The 25,431-nt window shown below is 36.1% G+C and overlaps 1 protein-coding gene and 1 long non-coding RNA gene across 6 annotated transcripts in view; both read left to right on the forward strand.

The window, feature by feature from the left end:
* Positions 1 to 25,431, forward strand: part of AKT3 (AKT serine/threonine kinase 3) — a 281,775-nt gene that overhangs the window by 10,723 nt on the left and 245,621 nt on the right. The window lies entirely within an intron of this gene.
* On the forward strand, positions 3 to 25,308 carry LOC139176532 (uncharacterized). Its single transcript, XR_011561001.1, has 2 exons — positions 3 to 17,819; positions 20,574 to 25,308. It is a non-coding gene; the product is annotated as an uncharacterized lncRNA (long non-coding RNA).

A 25,431-nucleotide genomic window follows, 5' to 3' on the forward strand; every position in this document is an offset into this window, starting at 1 on the left:
GTGTGCTAACACTTAGTTGTGTCCTGGAAGTCACTATCTTTTTTTTCTAATGTTGGAAACAAAGTAAACGGTGGCATACTATGTCCACTAACATAGAAACGATATTTAACTTGTGTTAGGAGTTTGCTTGTTATTTCGGAATTCTTTGTAATACTTGATTTTGATCATTTATAATCAAGTTATGAAGGTTTGGCTTATCTGGTATGTTGTGTGCATGTATGTTACAGAAAGTTTGTGTTGTGTTTTTCTCTGTTGTCCACAGATTCTACAATCCAGAGAGATGTCTTTAGATGTCTAGAAAAATGTCTAACTTGTATTAAAGACATGTAAATAAAAATACCCAGTTATATTAAGCCATTTTTGGGTGGTGGCAGGGAATAGGATTAAAGTAGTAAAGAGGCAGGATTCTCTCACAAACTCTGGATTCAGTAATCCTATAGTTAGATAAGTAAAGTCCTAAAGTAAAAGACCTGGTGAGGAAAGGGAATGTGTATGTGTGCCCACGCATGTATGTTTAATTTTGTATTTTAATTTTTCATGATCCACTTGTATTATTTTTTATTCACTCCTATTTTAGGTAAATAATTCAAATGCATTATTATTGCTTTTTAATACTAAAAAAAGCCTCTTGAATGTAAAGCTTAGTTTATCCTCCATGAGATCACCTACTAATGAGGTTAATGTGCTTATTTTGAAATCTAGACTAGAGTTTAGACTAGTTGCCAGGCAACTACTGTTTATCCACATGGCCAAATTCAGTAGGATGAAGATGGCTCCATTTTCAGAGCTTTAACTTCTTGTATATCTGTTTTCTAGTTAAAAGTTTCCTCTTAATAATTTTGTAATTTTAAATATTCTTTGAAGCTTTGTAGTTACTATTTAAGGCTCAAAAGATGTTGTCAGTAGTTAAATATGATTACATATTAATGAGTTTTTAAAAAATAAGCCTTACTGAGTTGTAATTTATGTACAATTAAACTTCACCTGTTTTAAGTGATAAATTTTGCTAAATTTATACACGAGTGTAACAAATGTTACAACCATGATGCAGAACATTTGTATTATCCCAGAAAGTTCCCTCATTCCCCTATGCAGTCAGTCCTCGTCCTTGAACCCTGGCAACCACTGATTTGCTGTTACTGTAATTCTGCTTTTCTAGAATTTCATATAAGTAGAATCATACAATGTGTAGTCCTTTGGGTCTGGTTACTTTTACATAGTCTAATACTTTAAAGATCCATCTGTGTTGCTGTGTATATCATTAGTTTATTCCTTTTTGTTGTTGAGTAGTATATCACCATCTAGACATACCACAGTTTTTCTGTTTCCCGGTTGGTGGGTTGTTTCTAGTCTTTGGCTGTTATGAATAAAGCTGCTGTGATCATTTGAGTACATGTCTATGTGTGATGTGTTTTCATTTTTCTTGAGTATTAAGAATGAGATTGCAGAGTCATATGGTAAGTATATGTTTAACTTTTTACAAACTGTTTCCCAAAGTGGTTATTTGTATTGTTAAAGTTTAATTTTTCCCATGTTATTCTCATAGTATAAATTTGGAAAGCATTTTCATATTTCAGTGCTATATGAAAATTTAAAAAAATTTTTTTAACTTGTCTGTTACATTTATATATTTTTTCCTACTTTTTTTTTGGGGGGGGGGATGGCAAATTAGTTAAACCTTTTGGAGTTTTATTTTATTAATCTCAAATATCTGCTCTCACAAGATAGTTGTGAGTTAAGTGAGATAGTGGATGTGGATGTGTTCTGACAGTTCTTAAGGTATTACTATCACTGTATTTTATCAAGGTATTAGGAGTGGTTCTTGAGTCTTATTTAATTGTGTCTTGTCTGAAATACTAAAATTAGGTTTGGTATGTTGTGCATGGCGTACAGAATAAAGAAAAAATGAAAGTGAATTCTCAGTGTTTTTCCTGTATTGTTTAGTGAATACGATTGTAATGAGTGTGTGTGTGTGTGTGTGTGTTTATTTTGGGAAATAATGGTCATATAAACAAGAATTTGAGGTACACAAGGTATAGAATGAAAAGTAACTCTGCCTCTTCCAACTAGTTTCTTGCTTTAGAGAGAACTTTTTTATTTTTAATTCTGCTGATTATTACCCCAGTTTTATATATAATATGCTAAACCTTACTTTTGATGAATCTTAAGTAATCTAGTGTACCTTCATTGAGAAAAATAAAAAATTTTAACTTTTAATACCTATTTTCTCCCTTCCTCCGCTTATTTATTTTTTGGTGTTTGTGGTTAAACTTCTAGCTTTTGTACTACTAATTCTAGAAAGTTTTTAGACATTGGACTCTTAAGCTTGCCACTTTATAAGCTGAGAAAAAGTGATACCCCTCCCAATCTTTTCCTTTGAATTCCACATTCCCTTCCCATTTTATGTCAACTGTAACATTGACTTTATAATTTTAAGGCTTATAATAGTTGCTGCTTCTAAAAAGCAGTAATCTGTACTATGATTATGTATTTATTACTCACTGCAAAGTAGTATGATGGGATTCTTAGAGAAGAGGTGGGTTTTTGTACTCTATTGATATTCAATATCATCCCATACTTTAGTTTGGCTTCTAGTATGGCATATCACTTTTTTCTGGATTTTCCCCCTGTTGGTAGAAGAGCCTTCTTCATCATATCACTTGGTTATCTAGCTTTTTAATCATACTATATGTGGAAGTTCTGAGATAAACTGATTTTTATGAGAATGATGCTTAGCTAGTGTCACATTATTTAATTGCATTCTTGGATAAGTTCTTTGCTTGCTTAGCTCTCATGTCTTTCCTCTTTTTGTTTTGGATTTATTTTCAGTTTTCTGGAGTATTTTCTGAAGTCACTTTTTCAGAAAGAATGTGTGTGGGTGCTTGTCAACACCATGTTTGAAAAATCCTTTTCACTTTTGCACCTGTACATGCCTTGGCTGGGTGTAAAACCAGGTTTAAAATAATTTTTCTTCAGCATTTTGAAGGTTGCGGTTCATTACCTTTTAGTAATGTTTTACTGATAAGAGATTTGATGCTACTATAGAATAGTATTTTTGTAGGTAACCTGATTTGTATTTTGGAAGCTTTTTGTGTTGATGCCTTTTTATCCTTGGCATTATAAAATTTGAAGAGGATGAGTTATAGTCCTTTTAAATTTTTTCTGTAAAGCATTTGTTAGACCCTTTGAAAATGTGAGCTGTGTCTTTAGTTCTGAGAAATCTTTTGTATTTCTTTCATTATTTTTCCCTTCTATGTTCTCTGTGTTCTTTCCACATTGTTTTCCCTAGAGCTTCTATATACCAAAGTCCGTTTTAAAGTTTTTCTTTTGTTTTACATCTCTTTGGCTTTTTTGTCTATTTGTTCTGAGAGATTTCCTTGACTGTTTCATAACCTTTATTGAATTACTTATCTCAGCTCAAGTTCAAGTTCAGTCCTCCAACTCTTTGCGACCCCATGGACTGCAGCACATCAGGCCTTCCTGTCCATCACCAACTCGCGGAGTTTGCTCAAACATGTCCATTGAGTTGGTGATGCCATCCAGACATCTCATCCTCTGTCATCCCCTTCTCCCACCTTCAATCTTTCCCAGCATCAGGGTCTTTTCAAATGAGTCAGTTCTTCGCATCAGGTGGTCAAAGTTATTGGAGTTTCAGCTTCAGCATCAGTCCTTCTGATGAATATTCAGGATTGATTTCCTTTAGGATGGACTGGTTGGATCTCCTTGCAGTCCAGGGGACTCTCAAGAGTCTTCTCCAACACCACAGTTCAAAAGCATCAATTCTTCAGTGCTCAGCTTGCTTTATAGTCCAAGTCAGCTACTACTTTATATTTCTGGGGATTTCATCTCATTCATGGTCACTTGCTCTTATTTTTATATATATATATATATATATATATATATATAAAATGCAATTTTTAATCTTAGGACACTAAGGTTTTAAATTTTTTCTCCTCATCAAATAACTCTTCCAATTTGTTTATTCTGGTTCTTTTTGATGGTGGTAGTTGTTTCTTCAGGTGTCTGGTCATCCTTATTTGTCTGTGTATACTTCTGAATGAAAGACCAGAATTACAGATAGTGCCCTCTCTTTTTACACAGTGGAGATTAGTAATGTTGGTGTTTAACTGTGCTCTTAAAAGGTTTAGTTGAAACATTAGAAAAAAACCAAATTAGGCGTACTTTTCTTCTACCCTTAATTTATTCATTTAGACATTTTCAGTGTTATCTTAATGTTTTTAGTCAGGCAGATGTCATATAGTCTGTTGTTGTTTGGCTATATTTTGGTTCAAAGAATTTATTCTAAAGGATTGTTATGATTTGCTGCTTGCTTATTACCCTGGGTAGATTATTATCACCTGAACTTTGGTGTACTCATTTGAAAATAAATATAATATCTGCCTTCTTTACCTTACAGTGTGATTGTAAGCATTACAAGATTATTTAGGGGAGTGGTTTCAGACTCAAACTATAAATAAATAAATATAGAAAAAGTTGTAATATAGTTCTTACTTTGTCAGTCCTTTTTCTCAAATTTGTATTTATGAATCAGTTATTAGCTCCTGTCCAGGTATAATCTCATTGTATTTGTACTTCTGAATGTGAATAAGCTAATAAGCTAATATTGCTCTTTAGCTAATGTCTTAGAATAGGGAAAGAAAGGCTTAAAGATAATTATTGATGTTATGTAGGATAAATGCTTTTCTGACTGTGGCTATTAGTGATATATCAGTAGTGAAAACTTTTTTCCTCTACTTATCCAAAATCATGAGTATTGAGATAACACATTAATTCAGTATTGTTGGTGTTAGAAATTACAATGAAAGAAGCATCAGTTGCAAACTGGAGTATTGCCTGCATTTTCCTTCTTAGTGGTCCTGTGAGAGTACCTAGCAGTTTGGCTGCACATCAGAATAAGAAGCATTTGCATATATATCAGACACTTCTTAAATTACTTTATTCAAAGATCAGCTTGTGGGTATACTCTGGGTAACTTAAAATCTTTAAACTAGGTGTCAAAAGTTTTGCTTTCTTAGTTTCCATTACAGCTAGTATTAATATTTGCTCTGAAGAAACTTACTATATTAGTAAAATGGGAAATTTTAACCTGCTTAAAAGGTTTAAATTCTAGAAATATGTATATTTTAATAATGTTGCATAAGGGTTTATTGTAGTTCATAAAATTTTGTTTGGTTAATAGTACTGTTCTTAAAAACCTAAGTAGTCTATTAATGTGGAGAGCCATTTCCTTTGATAGCAAGTTAAAATTTGTGTTTCTAGTCAACTCATCATCTTACTGTTTTGAAATTGGTACAAATCTAAGAGGTCGTTTTATCATTAAAGCATTTTGATTGATGAAAATGCTGCATGATGTGTTAATTCCTTACACTTTGTGTTGTATTAGTATCTAACAAATTGAACTTCATGTTATGTTCTGTGTGTGTAACCAGCTTGTGTTTTCAAAGAACTTTTTCCCTAAGTTGCCTTGTGGTTATAGTTTCCATTCAGGGACATCCATTGTCCATAAACTGGGTCCTTTGAATGATATTTGTCTTACATTGTATGAAATGGTTTGCTTAGATGAACTAGAATGTTAGTATTTGGTGATTCTTAGCTAAAACTTTATATGTTTATGAGTTTTTTTTACAAAACAACTTAATCTCCACTGTGCAAAGTACACCTCTGTAGCAAAGATTGTAAGATAGGTTATGGTTTAATGTGTGCTGTGATCTAGGCAATTGTAAGTTACTATAGAGAAAACAAAGTGTGCCTTTTTGGGGGTGCTTTTCTAAGTCCAAGGGCCTTTCCTTCTCTTTTAATTTGTATATACTTATGTACATTTTGTTCATATCTTATTCACAAAGTGACTTTTGAAATAAATTATGAAGTGATTAAGAGAAGAGAAAATGACAGCATGATTTCCTGTTTACTAGTCAGTAGCAAGCATTTTCCATAGAGAGTAAAGAGCTGTGGTAGTGACTGCATAAACCACATGATAGATTAGAGAAGCTCACTTTGACTATTGACATTATAAAAGGAGCAGAAACATGGAAAAGTTATATTTATTTTCTAATTGCATTAAACTTGGAGATTTAATGTATCTACAGTGATGTGAAATTTGTTCTTCCTATTGTTTCAATGTATTTGTTTTGAAAGTGTTAACCAAGTCAACCAAGTGGAGAGAATCCAAATGGAGAGAACCATCAAATAGCTTTCATACACATTCTAGAGTGCAAAATTGCTGTTACCCACCTTCCCAAGCAACAGTTGAGTTTGTACATTGACTTTGTATTCTAGTCTCATTAAATTCACTTTTTAATGTTAGTTGACTTTAAAGGTTTTGTTTTGTTGGTCAAGTCATCTGCAAAGAGCCACAGTTCTGTTTCTGCCTTTCCAGTCTTTATGCCTTTAATTAATTTTTCTGGTCTTATTTCACTGGTTAGGACCTTTAGTACAGTGTTGAGTGTAATTGGTGAGAGTGGACATTTTTGCCTTACTTCTTAAAGTTTTCATTTTAGCTGTAGGATTTCACTGCTGCCCTTTATTGAGTTGAGAAAGTTCCCTTCTATTCCTAGTTTGCTGAGAACTTTGAACATGAGTGGGTATTCAGTTTTTTCAAGAGATTTTCCGGCACCTGTTGAAATGACCATTTAACTTTTCTAATTACTGTTTTAATATGTTAATACGGCATAATACTTTGATTGCTGGAATAAACCCGTTTGGTCATGATGTACTATCTTTAATATATTAACAGTTTTGATTCACTAATATTTTGTTAAGGATCCTTTTATACATTTATCAAAATATTGATCTATAATTTTTATTTGAAGTTTTGCATAATAGTTATGCTAGACTTATAAAATAGGTTGAGAATCCCCTCCTTGATTTTTGAAGGAATTTGCAAAAGATGAGTTCTATTTCTTCCTTATATGTGTGCTGAACTGCAGTCAGTGAAGCCATGTGGGTTGGAGCTTTTTAAAATAATATATTCATTCAATTTATTTAATAGATATAGGAGTATTCAGATTTTGTTTCATCTTGTGTAGTTTGAGTAAATTGTATATTTTAAGGAGTTTGTCCATTTCCTGTAAATTGATTTATTGTCTGCTAACCTGACTTTAGGATTTTCCTGAAGTTGATTTCTGTTGACAGCTCTTTTTCTTCGCCTGTGATTGTATTTTCTTGTTACTTCATATGTCTGGTATATAGTTCATTGTGCTGATGTGTTGTACAGACTCTTGATCTCTTATTTCCTACTGAAGACTACTGCTTTTTGTTTTAATTGATACTTAACCTCAATTTTATTGTTTCTTTACTTCATTTTCTTTGTTGTGAAAAGCAGTTAAAATCTCTGCTTTTTTCCTCGACTTTTTTGCTTTCTGTTTTTTGGCTCTTTTTTTTTTTTTTTTTTTTAAATCCATGGATTATTCAGGGGTTAGCTAGAATTTGGGCAGAGTTTACATGTAGGTTTTGGGGCTCCTCCTCTGTGTCTTCCTGTCTTGTGGGGTATTCTCCTTTTCTAGTCATGAAAAGTTTTTGGCAGCTCTGAGCTCCAGTCTGACTCCTTTAAGCAACATGACTATGATTTTTTGTCGAAGTTTCATCCACGCTAATCTCAAGAGATGGAGGAGCCCCTCAAGCAACAAGTCATATAAAAATGTAAATCTCATCCGGTGCAGTCAGTTCTCTTCTTTCAGGGGTGACTTTCGCCAGTTTCTGCTTACTTTTGGTGCTTTCCACTGCCTTCAGATAGTTTTTATTTTAGTATTTTATACAGGATTTATAACTTTAAGTATGGGAAAGTTAGCTTAATACAAGTCACCCTACAGTCAATGAAAGTGGAACTCTGCTAGACATATGTTTTAATGTATAGATGTAAAGTTTAAGCTTTCTAAGTCACTAAGTTTTGTTATTTGTTAATTACTCGTAACAAATTAAGAGGAGTAGAAACTTCATCTGTCTGTATAACCGAGGAAACTAATGGTTTAAACCATCTGACCTCCAGTCACCTGGAAACATAGGTAAACCTTTTCTCCAGTAAATTTATGGAGTTTTAAACTAGAGGAGTCTTTGGAAGTTGTCTAGTCTTATACCTGTTTATCTTATAGTTTAGAAAACAGGTCAGTTTTGGAGTTGAGGCAGAGCAGGACCAGTAGTGGGATTACTGTATTGCCAATTTTATGATACTTCATATTTTGTTCCTTTCCTGTCACTTAAGAATATACTGGAGTTCTTTTTAAAAAGCTATTATTAGTACTCGGTGAAGGAGTAGGTAAGAACTGTTGAACAGGAGGCTTTAAAAATCTCTAAGAATGGAAAAGGGAGTAGCTTCCATCTGTTGGAAACCTCATGTCCCCGTGGGGAGCACAGGGACGCTGTCCCCGTTGAACTTGCTGTGTTAGCTGCCTTGGGGAACCTGGCACTGATGTGATGGCCAAGCACGGGCTACTGTATTTTCTTAAAGATATGTTTTTACTTATGCCAGTTTTTCTGCTTGGCCTTTTCTTCCCTTCTGTCTTTGTCAGTGAAATCCTTCATTTTAATTTTAATATCATCTTGATGTTTTCCCAGATCACAGTCTTACAGAGCGCGAATCGAATCATTTCTCTTGTCTCTAACACATTTGTGCCTTGTCTTGCTTTAGGCTTTTTATTGACTAGTTATGACATAGATACATTATTTTACCTTCTCCATTATAAACTGAGGGCAGGAACCTTGTCCAGTACAACTGTATTTCTTCCCCCTATAGGGTCTACCAGTACCTTGAACATAGCTCTTAATCTTTCCTTGACAAATGAATAAGGAAGAGGAAAAAACAATTGGAGATGTTCAAATATCAGTATGTCACAGGTATCAGGGCTTAGAACTCAGTTTGGGATAGCTGAAGCAGGGCAGGGCATACAGAATGGATAGTCAGACTTATGGAAGTGGCCTGTACCGAGGATGGGCTTCCCAGGTGGCGCAGTGGTAAAGAGTCTGCCTGCCAGTGCAGGAGACACAAGAGGTGAGGATTCGATCCCTGGGTCAGGTAGGTCCCCTGGAGTAGGAAATGGAACCTACTCCAGTGTTTTGCCTGGAAAATTCCATGGACAGAGGAGCTCTGCCCCCCGCCACACGCACCCTACACAAACACGTCCCCTCGACACACAGACACACTCCTAGAATAGGATTTTGGGATTCCAGATCAGGTAGTACATTTATCATTCTATCGTGCTTTTGTGTATGGAGTCTGCTGCTGCTGCTGCTGCTGAGTCGCTTCAGTCGTGTCCGACTCTGTGTGACCCCATAGACGGCAGCCCACCAGGCTCCCCCATCCCTGGGATTCTCCAGGCAAGAACACTGGAGTGGGTTGCCATTTCCTTCTCCAATGCATGAAGGTGAAAAGTGAAAGTGAAGTCGCTCAGTCATGTCCGACTCTTTGCTACCTCGTGGACTGCAGCCTACCAGGCTCCTCCGTCCATGGGATTTTCCAGGCATGAGTACTGGAGTGGGTCGCCAATGCCTTCTCCAGTATAGGGACTAATGGAGTAGAGATTAGAACTGACTGAATGGTTATTCCTGGGAGAGGTGGCTGGGAAGATCCCTCATAGTCCCAGAATAGGTGAGTATATAAGTTATCTTAATCAGGTGAGTGGGACACTATAGTGAAAAATGTAGTAGTGATCATAGTTCTGAAAGATTTGTTCTTATTTAGGGAAAATTTTTGCTTTACTCATAGAACTGAGAAATGCTTCCACCTTCATGAAACTTTTCAAGCCTATGAGGAGAATCTTTTCTCATATGTTTCTGATGGATCATTTATTGAAACTAAAATCTCATTGTATAAGGCATAGCTGTTTCATTATTTAATAGCTCTGAGCACTAGTAGTCTTTATTTTGCCTTCCTGAGCAGTAAAAAAAAAAAAAAAAAGTTCTGTTTTTCCTATGATAGGCCTTCAGATTGGAGAAGGAAATGGCAGCCTACTCCGGTATTCTTGCCTGGGAAATCCCGGACAAAGGAGCTTGGCGGGCTACTGTCCATGGTGTTGGCAAAAGAACTTAAGGCAACAAATAAGGCCTTCAGATATTTCAAGATCACTGTACTGTCTTGCCTAAAATCTTCTTTCTAAGCAAAAAGTTGTCTTTTCTTTAGTTTGTTTATTGTATGACATGGTTTCTAGCTCTCTCATGCGTGATCTTTGGTGTCCTCTGATGGAGATATCTGTTTGTCTTAAAATGTGGTGTTATAGATGATCTTATTTGCAAAACAGAAATAGAGACACAGATGTAGAGAACAAATGTACGGATACCAAGGAGGAAGCAGAGGGTGAGATGAATTGGGAGATTGACATGTGTATATATATATATATATATATACACAATATATATAAATCTTTACACGTATATATATACACACACACACACACACACACACTACTATATATAAAGTAGATAAGTAATGGGACCCTGCTATGTAGCGCAGGGCACTCTTACTCAGTGCTCTGTGGTAACCTAAATGGAAAGACGATCCACCAAAGAGGGGAGCTATGTATACATATGGCTGATTCACTTTATGTACAGCAGAAACTGACACAGCAGTGTAAACAACTATACTCCAGTTAAAAACAAGACAACAAAAATGTGGTGTCCAGAAGAGATAATATATTTATTTTCCCATTGCTAGTTTGTAAATGTTTGTGTTGTCTCATGCCATGGCCATCACTGGGTATTATTTTGATTTTTAAAATTTTTATTGGTTATTTATTTTCTATATACTAGTGTGTATATGTCAATCCCAGTTCCCTGTTTATCCCTCTTCCACCAACATTCCTCTTTTTTAGTTGTCATTTTCTTGCTGTCTTATTTTACATCTCTTTGTTATTGAGGTTTAACTTTGTTGTTATTTCTTTTAGCCGCCCTGCCCCCCCAATAAATTGCTTGTTCTTATCCTTAGTCAGTTTTTATATATGAAACTTACATGTTTAGTCCAGTTCATAAATGGTGTATATTTTTTGTTTGTAAGAACATTTTATATATTCTGAATACTATTATTTTGTTGATCTTTTTGTTGCTGCTGCAGATCTTTTCCTGATTCGTTTATGCCTTTTAACTTTAGTTTTGTCATGTAAAGGTTTTTAACTGCTATGTATTCTATTAATACTGTATCAAGCTTTTCTTTAAGGATGCCATTCAGGTCATACTTGGAAACTTTTGCCTGTTTTCTTTGAGCATCATTATGATTTTAAAAATTTGTGTTATGGAAGTAATATATGAGTTCTTTTTGTAAGAAGGCTAAAGCAACAGATAGAGTTGCACTATTATTTTCCTTCTCAGAAATATTGCTATCAAGTGTGTTGTGCCAATATAAAGTCAGATTTTTCCTCAAATATTTAATGAACCAGAAAGATACATGCCAAACTATAAGTAATACTTGTCTCTTGTCAGAAGATTTGGATTCAAGGAATTGAGCAGGGCACAGGAATAGGGATAATGAAAAAATGAGACTTCTGTGCTTTATTCTGTATAAACATTTGAACCTTATTGTTTCGTCTCATTTTACATAAATGGTGTCGTAGTCACTTAACTACATGTCTTAGAGATTCGTTTATGCTGTTGCAGCATGTAGTCAGAAGAGAATGACTGCTCTGACAGAACTTGCTTTTAGTGAACCTGTTCTTCTCACTCGTCTGTTTGTCTCATTGTTAAGTACTCATATACTGTCATTTAGTCCAGAGGTTAAGAGAGCGGAACTTCAGGTCTTCGCCTTGCCTTTTGCTAGTGGCTGTGGGCAAAATGCTCAGTATGCCTTAAACTTACCATCTGTAAGATGGAGATGACAATAATTTCTCTCCTATGGTGATGGTTGTTTTGTCACTAAATCACGTCCAAATCTTTTGTGACCCAATGGACTGTATAGTCCACCAGGCTCCTCTGTCTATAGGATTTTGTGGGGAAGAATACTGGAGTGGGTTGCTGTTTCCTTCTCCAGGGAATCTTCCCGACCCAGGAACTGAACCTGCGTCTGCTGCATTGCAGGTAGATTCCTTACTGCTGAGCTACCAGAGGAACCCTTTATGTGGTTGTGTGCTGTGCTTAGTCTCTCTGTCATGTCCTTGTGTCTGACTCTTTGCAACCCCATGGATTGTAGCCTGCCAGGCTCCTCTGTCCATTGGATTCTCCAGACAAGAGTACTGGAGTGCGTTGCTATATCCTCCTCCAGGGGATCTTCCCAACCCAGGGATTGAACCCAGGTTTCCTGCATTGCAGACAGATTCTTTACCATCTGAGCCACCAGGGAAGACCATGTAAAACATCATAATGTTTGATGAGTTTTTATCACAGTACATGGGATATTCTAAGTAGTTAATAAGCAATAGCTGCTATTATTGGTGTTATATATAGCTGCTATTATTATTATATATTATTACTATTATAGAATAGCTGCTATTATTACTTAGTACTCCGTTATATGACATGGCTAAATTTGACATCGGTTTTACTGATGTTTAATATTTAGCCTCACCCATTGTTTTCTTCTATAAAATAAGGATCTTTGCCTGTACAAGGTTTTGTTTTGTTTTTAATACCTTTCTGATGCTCTGTATTTCTCAAAGATTACTGATGCTACTGGAACTGAGTGATAACAAACCATGATTCTGTGGTTTGACTCAGTGGTTCTTCTGGTGATCTCAATTGGGGTCACTCATCTGGCTGGATTTAGAGTGTAACCAGGCTTAACCTTTGGACATTATAGAAATGTGAAAGAGGAGTTACTCGGTATTCCTTTTCTGTTGTCTCAGCTGAATGTTGTGCTGCTCTCTTCCTCAGTCTTTATCTTTTATCATTTTAAAGTTTCTGTTTATTTGTAACAATTTTTAAAAATTTGTTTTTCTGTATTAATTCTCTGTTATGATACTGCTATCTTTTCACTTTTTCTAAATGAATTAGTGCTACAGCAACAAGTATAAACATTTTTTTTCTTCTGCACTCAGGACTGGGTAAGGCCAAATGATAGGTGCATTTTAATCTTGTGGTTGACAAAAAATGTTTGTCATTTAAGAACACTAATTTCCTTTTTGTCCACATTTGCAAACTAAAACATTCTATCTAAAGTTTATGTGTCAAGAGAGGCATAATTATTTTTTAATGTTGTGATAGTAACAATTGATAAATGAAAATGAAAAAAGAAAGTAAAAGTTGGGAAAGAACGTGAAGGGGAACAGTTTTTCACCTTCATAGTGGGAAGTCAGTTGAAATCAAGAAAGAGAGCCATAATGCCAGAAGTATTAAAAGTGGCTGTATTTGTCAAGTAGAATGGTGAGGGTGTGAGGTGTCTGTATGAGTGGTAGAAGAGACACTACTGTTTTTTAAGTCTTAAGTTCTTTCATATGTTACTGAATTATTATTACATTCTCCAGGTACTAATAATAATAGTAAACTGTATCCCACATGATCCTAGTTTATGAAGATAAAAAGCATAGTTTTATATATTGATATAGGTGTAAAAATTGATTGGAAGGAAATACATACCACAGTATTAAAAGTGGTTATCCCTGGGTAGTGTTTTTTTTTTTTTCCTGTCATATTTTTCTATATTTTATAAAATTTCTAAAGTGAGTTTATTACTTTTATAATCAGAAAAATATTAAGGGAAAATATATAGGACTGTCTGCATTTAATTTGTCATATCTGGCATCAGTATGACATATGATGGCTCAGACAGTAAAGCGTCTGCCTGCAATGCAGGAGACCCGGGTTCAATCCCTGGGTAGGGAAAATCCCCTGGAGAAGGAAATGGCAACCCACTCTAGTATTCTTGCCTGGAAAATCCCATGGACGGAGGAGCCTGGTAGGCCACAGTCCATGGGGTTGCCAAGAGTCGGACACGACTGAGTGACTTCACTTCACTTCACTTCATAACTTTTTTAATTAAAAGAAGTTAAGAGAACCATTTGGGAAGATGCCCTGGAGAAGGGAAAGGCTCCCCTTTCCCTTCTGGCCTGCAGTATTCTGGCCTGGAGAATTCCATGGACAGTATAGTCCATGGAGTCGCAAAGAGTCGGACATGTGACTTTCACTTTCAGTTTTCACTTTCATTCTCTCTCTGTTTTAAATGTATTAGTAAGACAAGTGTTCTGCTAAAAATAACAGAATAGGTAGCCAAGAGTAAAAAACAAAGACGTGTTTATTTTTTCCTGTAAGACGGGATAAAGGTCAGCAGGGACTGGTTGTTTATCAGATAAGGATAAAATCACCAAAGATTCCAGCTCTCTCTGCTTGTGCACCTTTAGCTTACTGGCTTTTCATTCCTACACTTGTTGCTTCAAGGTTTCAAAATATCTTTCAGTCTCTAGTGGGAGGCGGCCAGGGTTAAGGCGATTGGGAAAAGATACTGCTTTAAAGAACCAACAGTGTGTGCCACAAAATGTTTTACGTGTGTGTGTATGTGTGTGTGTGTGTGTATGTGTGTGCGTGTAGTTATAATGTCGGTACTGCAGTTCTTAGATTTCCAGCAGAGACAATTTCCAGCCTTCGTATAGGTCAGATTTAAAGTTTGGCACATAACATTCTCTAAAATTTATCCCTCTGGGGATTATTCTAAAAGATAGCTATTTTGTCTGTTTGTAGAACTTCTAGGCTTGTGCTCCCTTCTTAAAAAAGATAGTTTGTTATTCTGAGGTGATAGTGAATTAGGAAGTATGTTTCTAAAATGATCCTCAATTTTTTTTTTAATGATCCTCAGTTTGATTTGACTTTCCTTGTAGAATCCAAATTTTAGTTTCCAGCCAGTTTTCTGAGGATTGTGAGTTTTTAGTGTATCAAATGAATTATATAAAGGGTTTCATTTTTGTTTTTAAGTCAGAGTATGCAATGAAATTGGTAGTCACAGGTTTTATAGCTGAAGATTCCAGCTCTGTTGTTGTTTAGTTGCTCAGTTGTGTCCAACACTTCTGAGACCCCATGGACCGTAGCCCGCCAGGTTCCTCTGTCTGTGGGATTTTCCAGGCAAAAATGACGAGTGAGTTGCCATTTCCTTCTCCAAGGGATTTTCCTGACCCAGGGATTGAGCCCGAGTCTCCTGCATTGCAGGTGAATTCTTTACCACTGAGCCACCTGGGAAGCCCAATTCCAACTCTATCTTCTGGATCAGCCGAAAAGACCAGATTACATCCTTCAAAATGTTAGGGCTTATATTTACTTGGATTTTTTCATCCATATATTTTAATGAATATTACTCCTTATTTTCTTACTCCTCTTGTGACTGACTTCTTTAAAAATTTTTTTAAATGCAAGTTTATATAGCTTTCAATGTTGTATTTATGGCTTTCAGCATTAAAATGGTGCTGAATAAAAATACATTCCTATCAAATTAGACTCATTTGTAAAAGTTTAGATCTTTATAGTTTTGTTTATCAATGAATTGATAAACTTATTTTTTTTTTTTTTTGGTTAATTTTTCTTAGCAGTTACCCAGAGATACTTATTTATCCTCAAGCAATTTTTTGTTAGTCTAAAAAGCTGTTACCACTCTATGCTTTTGAGGCGTGACAAATTCTTCTTGTAAAATAAATAAGCATATTTATTTCTAGTATTTGGATAACTAATATCTTTAATCAAATTAGAGAAATATTTTTTGGAGATTGGGAAGAATATGAAGATACAGGTCACCTGCCTTCATGGAGTTTAGAATTTAGTGGGGGAAAGAGGCTCTTTAAGATGAGTCAGTTTCCTCATCTGTAACATGGAATCATGTAGTTCTTACCTGCCTCATGAGAGTTGTGAGGATTAAGTGAGTTAAGTCATGTCAAAGGCTTTGAACTACGCCAGAGACATAGTAAGTGCTTCCGAAATGTTAGCTGCCGTTACCATTGTTATTAACAAATAGAGATTTGCACAAAGTGCTTTGGGAGCACAGACTAGGCAAGACTGACTTCCTGGAAAAGGGAGGGCGTGATAAAATTTGTACCTGCTGTCAGTTCTGCTTCATAGTTTCCTTGTTTATCATTGCCATTTGAGTGCCTAGTGCATAGTCAGTCCTCGAAGGAAGAACTCAGAGAAGTTGCAAAGGTGAACTTTTCTTAAAACATTATAAAAGTAGATGACAGTAAAATTGGAAGATGTAGTGTTAAAATTTGTCACCCAATCTTCTATGCCTGACTTAGTCCTATGATAGAATTTAGAATATTTTTGCAAGTAAGTAAGTAAGTAGTAGAGGATAATTTTAGAAATAGAAAAGCTATTATTTTCAACCAGGCTTTTGAAACAGTCTGGGTTTTCAAATAGTTTAAGATAATGCTTTCTAGCAAGGACTTGAGATACAAGAATCATACACTTCAGACTAGACTCATAGCTGTGGATTTTGACAGTGCTGTGTTGTTTTAGATCAGTATAACGACATTGATTTTTATCTGCTGCTGTAATAGATTACCCAACACTTGGTGGCTTAAAATAATGATTTATATTATTTGTCATGATTCTGTGGTTTGACTCAGTGGTTCTTCTGGTGATCTCAATTGGGGTCACTCATCTGGCTGGATTTAGAGTGTAACCAGGCAGAGCTGGAAAATCCCAGAAGGTCTTGCTCCGGTGTTTGGTTCCTTGGTGCTGAAGGTTGAGTGGGAGTGCCTCAGTTTTCCTTCCTGTTGCCTTTTTTCAGCAGGACAGCTTGCACCTCAGAGCATGTGACTGGCTTCTGAGAATGAATACTGCCAGCTCTCCTAAAGGCTAGAACCAGAGCTGGCACAGCATTTCTTATAATCCATTTTTTTGGTCAAACCAGGCAGAAGGCCAGCTTGGATTCAAGAGGGAGAGAAACAGAGTCCATCTCTTGATGGAAAGAGTGGTAAAGAATTTGTGGCCTCTTAATCTACAATAGATAGCGTGGTGCCTTAATTTTCATTGCGTGTTTGCTTTCTGCCCTCCCTATTTATCCCTTAGTTTCGTTCTTTATGTTTTACCTTTTCCTGTTTTACTGATTTAGATTTCTGTTCTTTTGATAGTGTGGGTTTCAGTTCTGCCTTTGTTTTTACTTTGCCTATATGTATTTCTTTTCTAGTTTTCTTTTAATATATCCTTTGTTTTAACCTTCTCACTTTTCTTTGTCTTTTATCTTTAATTTTATGGAACCTAAATATTTCCACCGTAAGGCATAGGTGTGGTATTTGGGTTAGAGGAAGTGTTAGAAAAACACAGGGGTGGTGTCCACCGGGTTATGTTATTGATGGTCAGACACTGAATCTTTGGTTTAGGGGCCTGGTGGAAGATGATGGGATAGCCCCTTTTGATTGAGACAACTTTCAGCTTTTGATAATTACTGCTGAGTTTTTACATGTTGTAAATATGGTTTCAACTGATTACCCATAAAATTGTAGTGAAATTATAAATTTCTTAAATTTTGTGATTTCAAACGAGTAAGATAAGCTGTTGATATGCTAGTTCAGAAAGCAGTTCAACCTGTGCTTAACTTAAGTAAACTCAAGTAAAACCTTTTAAAAAAAATTTTAGTAATACATTTTATTTAGCCTACATGTACAATGTGACATTTCAATGTGTGTCAATATGAAAAGTTATTAACAGTGTATTTTATATATTTTTTTTCAATCTGAAGTCTTCAGCATGTGCTGTGTATTTTGCACTTTGAGACCGTCTTAGTTAATTCTGGCCACAGTTCAAGTGCTCACTAGCCACGTGTGACCACTGGCCACCATATTGGACAGTGAAGTCTTCAAGAGTCAAGTAGAGCCTTTTGATAACTACAGCTGTGGTCAACGTGTTGCCTGCAATCTCAGGAGTGATCCTGGTCCAGAACTGAGCTAAGCCCATCCTGCCCCATTGACACGGTACTGAAGTTTACTGTACTGGAAAAGCTGGCATTTGGGGTAATTTGTTACATAAAAATTGTACAGATTTTGGTATCAGAGTGGTTTTATTTTGCCATAACAACAACTTTAAATGGAGGTCTGTCATTGAACTCAGTGGTGGACACAAACTAGAAAGATTTTGAGGCATTAGTGAAAGCCTGAAAAGCCTGATTAGACTGTTAGTAGAAGTTTGATGGCCTTGATGGCCTTGGAGAAGACTGTGGGTGAGAGCTTAGAGAAAAATGAGAAAATTGTCATCAGCAAATTGAGGAAGGAGATTCTTGTTCTCTAGTGGCAGAAGTTTAGGAACTCTGTCACCTGCAGTAAAATAGGAAGTAGAAGAATATATACAGTAAACTAGGTGATCTAGCTAAGGAGACTTTGTAAGCAGAACATTAGGGATACTCTTGGTTTCTTCTTGCTGCTTGTATATAAAATGTAAAAGGAGAGAGACCAATCAAAGAAAGTACTGTTAAACTAAAAGCATGTGTGAGTCTGAAAATTCCTAGCCTCTTCATTTGACCAGTGTTGCTAAAATGAGGAACATTCTGCTACTGCTAAGTCACTTCAGTCGTGTCTGACTCTGTGCAACCCCATAGACGGCAGCCCACCAGGCTCCCCCATCCCTGGGATTCTCTAGGCAAGAACACTGGAGTGGGTTGCCATTTCCTTCTCCAATGCATGAAAGTGAAAAGTGAAAGTGAAGTCGCTCAGTCGTGTCTGACTCTTAGCGACCACATGGACTGCAGCCTACCAGGCTCCTCCGCCCATGGGATTCTCCAGGCAAGAGTACTGGAGTGGGGTGCCATTGCATTCTGGAAAACAGCAAATCCAAAACACTCTCAGGAAAATGTGTTCTACAAATGAAGCTGAGGATGTGACTTTAAAATCCTTTAAAACCTCAGAAAGATCCAAGGTGTTGCCTCAAAGACCTCTTGAGTCAAACAACAGGGTTTCTAAGAACATTTAGAGAGGAACAGAAGGAAGGGCTTTTCTTGGAGAGATTTATGGGTATGGCCTTGGTCTCACAATGGAGTAAACCATAAAAAGATTGTCAGGAGGCCCACAAAGTTTCTTCTCTCCTCTCTTCTTCCCTTTCACCTCTTTTTCTTCTAATGAGAGTAAATCAGCACTGTCAGCTTGGACTGGACTTGGGACAGAGACAGTACACATGAAAAGCAGGGTGTGAGTCTCTGAACCTCTGCATGTAGGAAGCATGTTGAGAAAACTACACGGCTGCCATTTGGAAAGCAGGACCAAGAGCCTGGAGGACAGAAACAGGCCTTGGGTTCTGATCAGAAATTGACTGTATTGCCTTGGATTTCAGAACTGCTGTGGGCCAGTGACTCCCCTTCACCTCCTACTTTATCTGTTTGAGCACCAGTGCTTCAGTAGTTTCCCGGTGCCTTTTGTGCCTTTGGCCTTGAATTCTTGACCCACAGAAACTGAAAGATGTGAAGGGTTTATTGTTATTTTAAAGCTTTAAGTTTTGTGGTAATCGATTATGCAGTGATAGATAACTAATGCAGTGACAGGTTGAAATCGGAAGGCTGAGAAGAGAACCCCACCAACATTTCAGGAAATGGGAGTGGGGGAAAACAGGAACACAGAGGGAGAATAAGACCTTTGATTTCAAAGGTTTTGATCTATTAGAACCATGGACTGACTGCTTGTCATTGGAAAAAGATGTAAAGTCAAGAATATTCATTAATGTGTGTTCTGTTAAATACTGGAGAAAGGAATTCTAATTATTGCTAAGAACTTGAATTTTATGTGTAAAATGGGGAAGAACTCTACTTATTTTATGTGTAGTTTTACAGTTTGACCTTGTTTCTTAGTAAGCAAGGTTGATTATATAGTGTATATTCTTAGAGGTCTCAGAGATCAATATTATTTGGTGTAAAAGTATTTAAGATAAATAAATGTAAGATAGAGTTGGGCTCTAAACTCAGCTCTTATCAATTTACTTTAAAATGACTGAAAAGAAGAGGAAATTACTTTCACTCTTCACTTGAAGATTTTGAAAATTTTAATTATGTACAAAAGCTAAAAGTTTTAATGTAGAGCTAATAAGCACATAAATCTTCAGTGTTTCACCATATTTTCTTTATGTATTCCCCCCCCCGCCCCCAGCTTTGAGGCACACTTGCTAAAACTTGTATATATTTGACAGGTACAGTACAGTGTTTTGGTGTATGTATGCATTGTGGGCTTTCCGTGTGGCTCTCGTGGTGAAGAACCTGCCTTGCCAGTGCAGGAGACATAAGAGATGAGGTCCAGTCCCTGGGCGGGGAAGATCCCCTGGAGGAGGGCATGGCATCCCACTCCAGTATTCTTGCCTGGAGAATCCCATGGACAGAGGAGCCTGGTGGGCTGCAGTCCAGTGGGTCTGAAAGAGTCAGACACAACTGACGTGACTTAGCATGCGGGCATACATTGTGAAATGATTGCCACAATTAAGCTGATTTAATATTTTCATGAATACTCATAGTTACAATGTTACTTTGGGGTTTTTTTGTTGTTGTTGAATCATTTGAAAGCAAGATGCAGATTTTGGTCCATCCCTAAATTCTTTTAGTCCACATCTCCAAGAATAAGGTTTTTATGGTTACCATTAATCCAACCAGGAAAATTAATACATTGAATAATCACATCTAATATGGCAGTCCAAAAAAACTTTTATGATTTTTAAAAAATGTAGAATCTATACAGTATATTTGTTTATGTCTCTAGCCCATTTTCCAATGAGTCAACTCTTCACATGAGGTGGCCAAAGTACTGGAGTTTCAGCTTTAGCATCATTCCTTCCAAAGAAATCCCAGGGCTGATCTCCTTCAGAATGGACTGGTTGGATCTCTGGCATCACTGACTCGATGGACGTGAGTCTGAATGAACTCCGGGAGTTGGTGATGGACAGGGAGGCCTGGTGTGCTGCGATTCATGGGATCGCAAAGAGTCGGACACAACTGAGTGACTGAACTGAACTGATTGAACTAGCCCATTTTATTCTGGAATAATAAAAATGTGACATTGTATTGCTTTCTATGACATTGAATCTGATTTTCTTTGAGGATTTTATGCTTCCAGTTGCCTCTGTAGAATGTTCCGCATTCTGGATTTGCTAAATTTTTGTTTATTATTAGATCCAGGTTGATCCTTTTTTGGTGAAAATACTATATAGATGACATATACTTGATCAAAAAAGTGACTTCTGGAACTCTTCACCATAAATATATTTTTTCCGTTTACAAACCTGTGTGGTCATAATTCCTAACAACCTTTCGCTTTGGTTTTAAACTTCCATTGATCGATGCCACTGCCTGAATCAATTTTAACCTTGTGAATTGTAGGAAAATTCCTTTGTAATGGCCATATATAATTGATCCATGTTTGCAGTTTCCTGCAAAAAAAAAAAAAGAAATGCCTTGTCACCACTGAAAGAATCCACTGTTTTTTCTTATTAAAAATAAATATATTATTTGGACTGTGGATTTGAATGCATTTATTGTCTGAGTTCCATGTATGTTTATATTCCATAATGAATAATTTTGAAAAGCTTTAACTTAAAACAATAAGTTAATGACAGATCTCTTAGGATAGTTTCAGAATTCCTAACAGTGAGGCTTATTGAACAGTTGTGTGATACTTTTTGAATACCAGCTACAGTATTAGGAATCACACCAGATAGTATAATGTATTTAGCATTAAAAATGTAGCCCTCAAATACTCACCAGATAAATTGAAAAGATAAGACACATATGCATGTAGAAACAGAAGACTATTTACAGCAAGAAAGCATATATGCTGAATCACTGGAATAGTCAGTAGATGATTTTTGTGTTCAGGAAACTGTCACTTTGAACTTTGACATGTGTACAAGGCGTGCAGGTATATGAAATGTCTTAAGATGTCGTTGACGTTCTGAACCTGGACTTTTGAAACATACTTCGCAATAATAATCTAGTGCCTACCATGTTATAGCAACCAAAGAAACAAAGAATAAAACATATCCATTGCGCTTGAAATTCTATTGCGTGAGATGAAAAACACAGGGATCAGTGCTACATAAGATCATGAAAATGCTATAATAAAGGTGTCTACGTAGTGCCAAGGTTGTATAGGAGAGAGAACTAGGAATTCAGATTGCTCCAGAGATGGGTGTGTGACAGGAAAGTCTTTCCCAGAGTAAATGGCCTTTGAGTCTGGGAGGAAGTTTTTCGACTGAGAATGGAAGCATATTCTAAGCAATAGAAGATGGCGTATTCTAAGCAATAGAAGATGGGCCCAAATACCCAGAGGCGTGATTGTGTGTGGCATGTTTCAGAGCCTGGTGATACCATTTCAGGAAATTCAGAAATGGTTCTGATTTGGAAGGGGTTGATAGAAATGATTATTCAGCCTTTTGTGAGTTTAATTTTTTCACATACAGGAGAACAACACAGTTGAATTTTAATGTTATGTACACTTTTTCAGAAAAGTATATGGCAAGCAGTGGATTGAAGAATGAATCCAGGAAACACTTTACCAACAGTTGAGGAATGAGAGGAAAAGAAGTCTTCCTTAGGAATGTACCAAAAGCATTTATTAGAAAGGAAGAAAGCTACAACAGTAAAGTCATTAGAACAAATTGATGAGATTTTACAAGAGGATGGTTAATATCACATACAAGAGAGTGTACAAAGGAAATGAAAATTTTTAAAAAGGCTGTTGGATTTGACAATAATTTTGTGAATTCAGTATCAGTGATTTGGGGAAGGGGATTGGAAGCCACTTTTCTTGGGGACAAAGGAGAGTGATTAATGCTTAAATACTGAGTTTAAACTATTTGGGAAATCTGACAGTGAAAAGTAGAGTAGTAACAGCATGCGTACAGTTTGGTCAAGAGAAATTGTTTTTAAAAGTTAGAGAAAGCCTTGTATATATATGATGGCCGAGTGGAACATGCTAGTGGGACAGGAAATGCTACAAGTTGTCAGAGCATAATTGATGGAGCAAAGGGTTGGGAAGAGATGACAACACAGGAGAGAGGATTAGCTTTGGAAAGGAGGAGAGGCAGCCTTCCAGCTGATCCAGAGGGAATGAAGTGATCATGCAAGAAGAACACAAAGGGAAGGATTATTAAGCAAGAGGATTGTAAAAAGGAACTTAGGTGATGCTATTACATTCTCTGTGAGTTTGGACAGAGCAAACATTTTGGTTTTTGAACTTTCTCTGTGATTTATGTATTCTAGGAGCATTGATGGATAAAGTACCCATCCAACATAATCTAAAGTTGGAGAGTGGCATGGCAGAAAACTAAGGGGCAGGGAGTAGACACCTGATATTTTCTATCATTTGAAAAATTGTAGTACAAAGAAAATACTGAACATCAGAATGCTCTAATATTGTTTAAAAATGCAATCATTGTTTAAACCTTGTTTAGGAACGCTAAATATTATTGTGTTAAAAAAAGCTTTGGTATATAAATTTCAAAGTATGTTTTATATTGATAAAACTATTAATCTAATTTTTAATTGTTTAAAATTTTGCTGCATTTTTTAAAAACGGAGGACTTTTCTCTATGAGAATAATTAGGACTTTGCAGATTTTAAGCAACAGCAACTCAACACAAGCTTAAGCAGTGAAGGATAAATTTAGAAGAAGGGATGGATTTATTAGATTATGTAAATGAGGAATCCAGAATGGACCTATTTCAGCGATACCTGAATCCAGGAACCCTAGTGATGATGTCAAACATTCTTCTGCTCCATTCTGCTGTTTTCATCTGTGGGGTTCTCATTTCCAAGCAGGATTCTGCTCTGTAGTGAGCGTGTGGTTACTGGAAGCCTCAGGGCAATATCATGGCTCACCGTTCAAAAGTAAGGTAGGCCTTTTCCCATCAGCCGTATAGTAGATACCAGAGTAGATTGTGTCATTTTTGTGTATCCCTGGATTGTGAAGCCAGGGATATATGTACTCTGATTATGTAGAGCTTGGGTTGTGTAATCTCCTCTTGAAGGAGGTCAAATAGCTATGAGTTAAAGGGATGGGGGCTCAAAAATTTGGCACATTTCCTTCTATTTGTATGTATGTGTGTATCTACCTGTTGGCTCTGTAACAAACCAAATAGTTTAGTGAATGCCTTGTGTCAAATTTCTTAGGAAAGAATCAGCCTTTGATTATATACATAAGTCTTAACAGCTTTTTTAGTTTATGATTTCATAAGAGATAACTGTAGAAGCCTTTTCTTTTTTTACAAGTAAAAGTGTTTTCTATGGTATATATCACAGTATTTTCAGGCCTTCACAAAAATGGGGCAGCTGTCCATGAGTTGACTTCAGTAGTAGTGAAAATGAACATCTTGTGATGCTGAAAAGAACTGGATGTGAGTCTCACAGAAGTCCCGAGTTCTAGTCTTAACTCTTTCAGTAATCAACTGTGTGTAAATAACACACAAAACTACTTGACACCACTGGGCTGTAAAAATAGGTGAATTGGAGATCTTATGAAGCTCTAAATTTCTTCTACTTTTAATAGAGTAATTCAGGTTATAGAAAAATGTAAAATAGGAATCTTAGTATACTGTAAAGAAAATTAATGATTGTAGTTTTCACTTTAGACAGATTTGGGTTTGAATTCAAACTCTGACTCACCAGCTATGTAAACTTGGACAAATTGCTAAACCTTGTCTCCTCATGTAAAGAACGGCAATAATAATAATAATACCTGATTGGAAGTTTAAGGATAGAAATGCATTTGATTTATGCCCAATAAAATTTTGATTAGTTTCTGTAAAGTTCCTTACAGCTCCAAAATTTGGTATTTGGAATTATTTTTGCTACATGAATATTCATTTCTCCCGTTATAACTTTAATAACTCTAGGAAAATAATGTAAATTGCAAATGTATAGTTATAAATGTATGTTTATAACAGTTACGTTATGCCTGTGACATGCTTTCCTTTGAGCTATGTAGTGTAGAGAACTCAGGTGGACCCTTTCATAACAGAATTTGAACACTTAATTTAGCTATCTTACCAAGAGTTAGGCTTAGTAGTAGATTGTATTGGAATATACCTGGTAAAGGGCAAATTATGATAGCAAAAATGGGACATAAACATTTTAAAAAAAGAAAATTCTGATTAGGCAGTTGGAAATCAGCTGTGGACTTGAGATCTAAGATTCCCGAAATCAAGCTAAATAGATATCACTTAAGACTGAACTGAACTGAACTGAAGATTGTTGTAAAGATCAAAGGAACTAAAGTTTGTAAGCCCTTTATGCATAGTATTTTTCATGTATGTTAGTTACTACTATTGTTGTTTTTATCTTCTAGGAGTACTGTTTCCTCATGATCAGCAAGCCACATTTAGTTGAGAGCAAAGGCAATGCAAAAATCCAGTGCCATTTTAATCTAAGAATTCTGCTGGAACCTTCAATAGAAAAAAAAAAAAAAACAAACCCACAAAACTGAAGAAGTGCATCCAAAATCCCAAACTATGATTTTTATTTTTTTCTGATTTTGTTTTAGATTCCTGAAATAATTTTTCATGAGAAAATTTTCAGTATTCTTTCATTCAACAGATACTTATTTAGTACTCATTATGAGCTAG

The sequence above is a fragment of the Bos indicus genome, chromosome 16 (assembly GCF_029378745.1).
Source record: "Bos indicus isolate NIAB-ARS_2022 breed Sahiwal x Tharparkar chromosome 16, NIAB-ARS_B.indTharparkar_mat_pri_1.0, whole genome shotgun sequence".
Classification (NCBI taxonomy): domain Eukaryota; kingdom Metazoa; phylum Chordata; class Mammalia; order Artiodactyla; family Bovidae; genus Bos; species Bos indicus.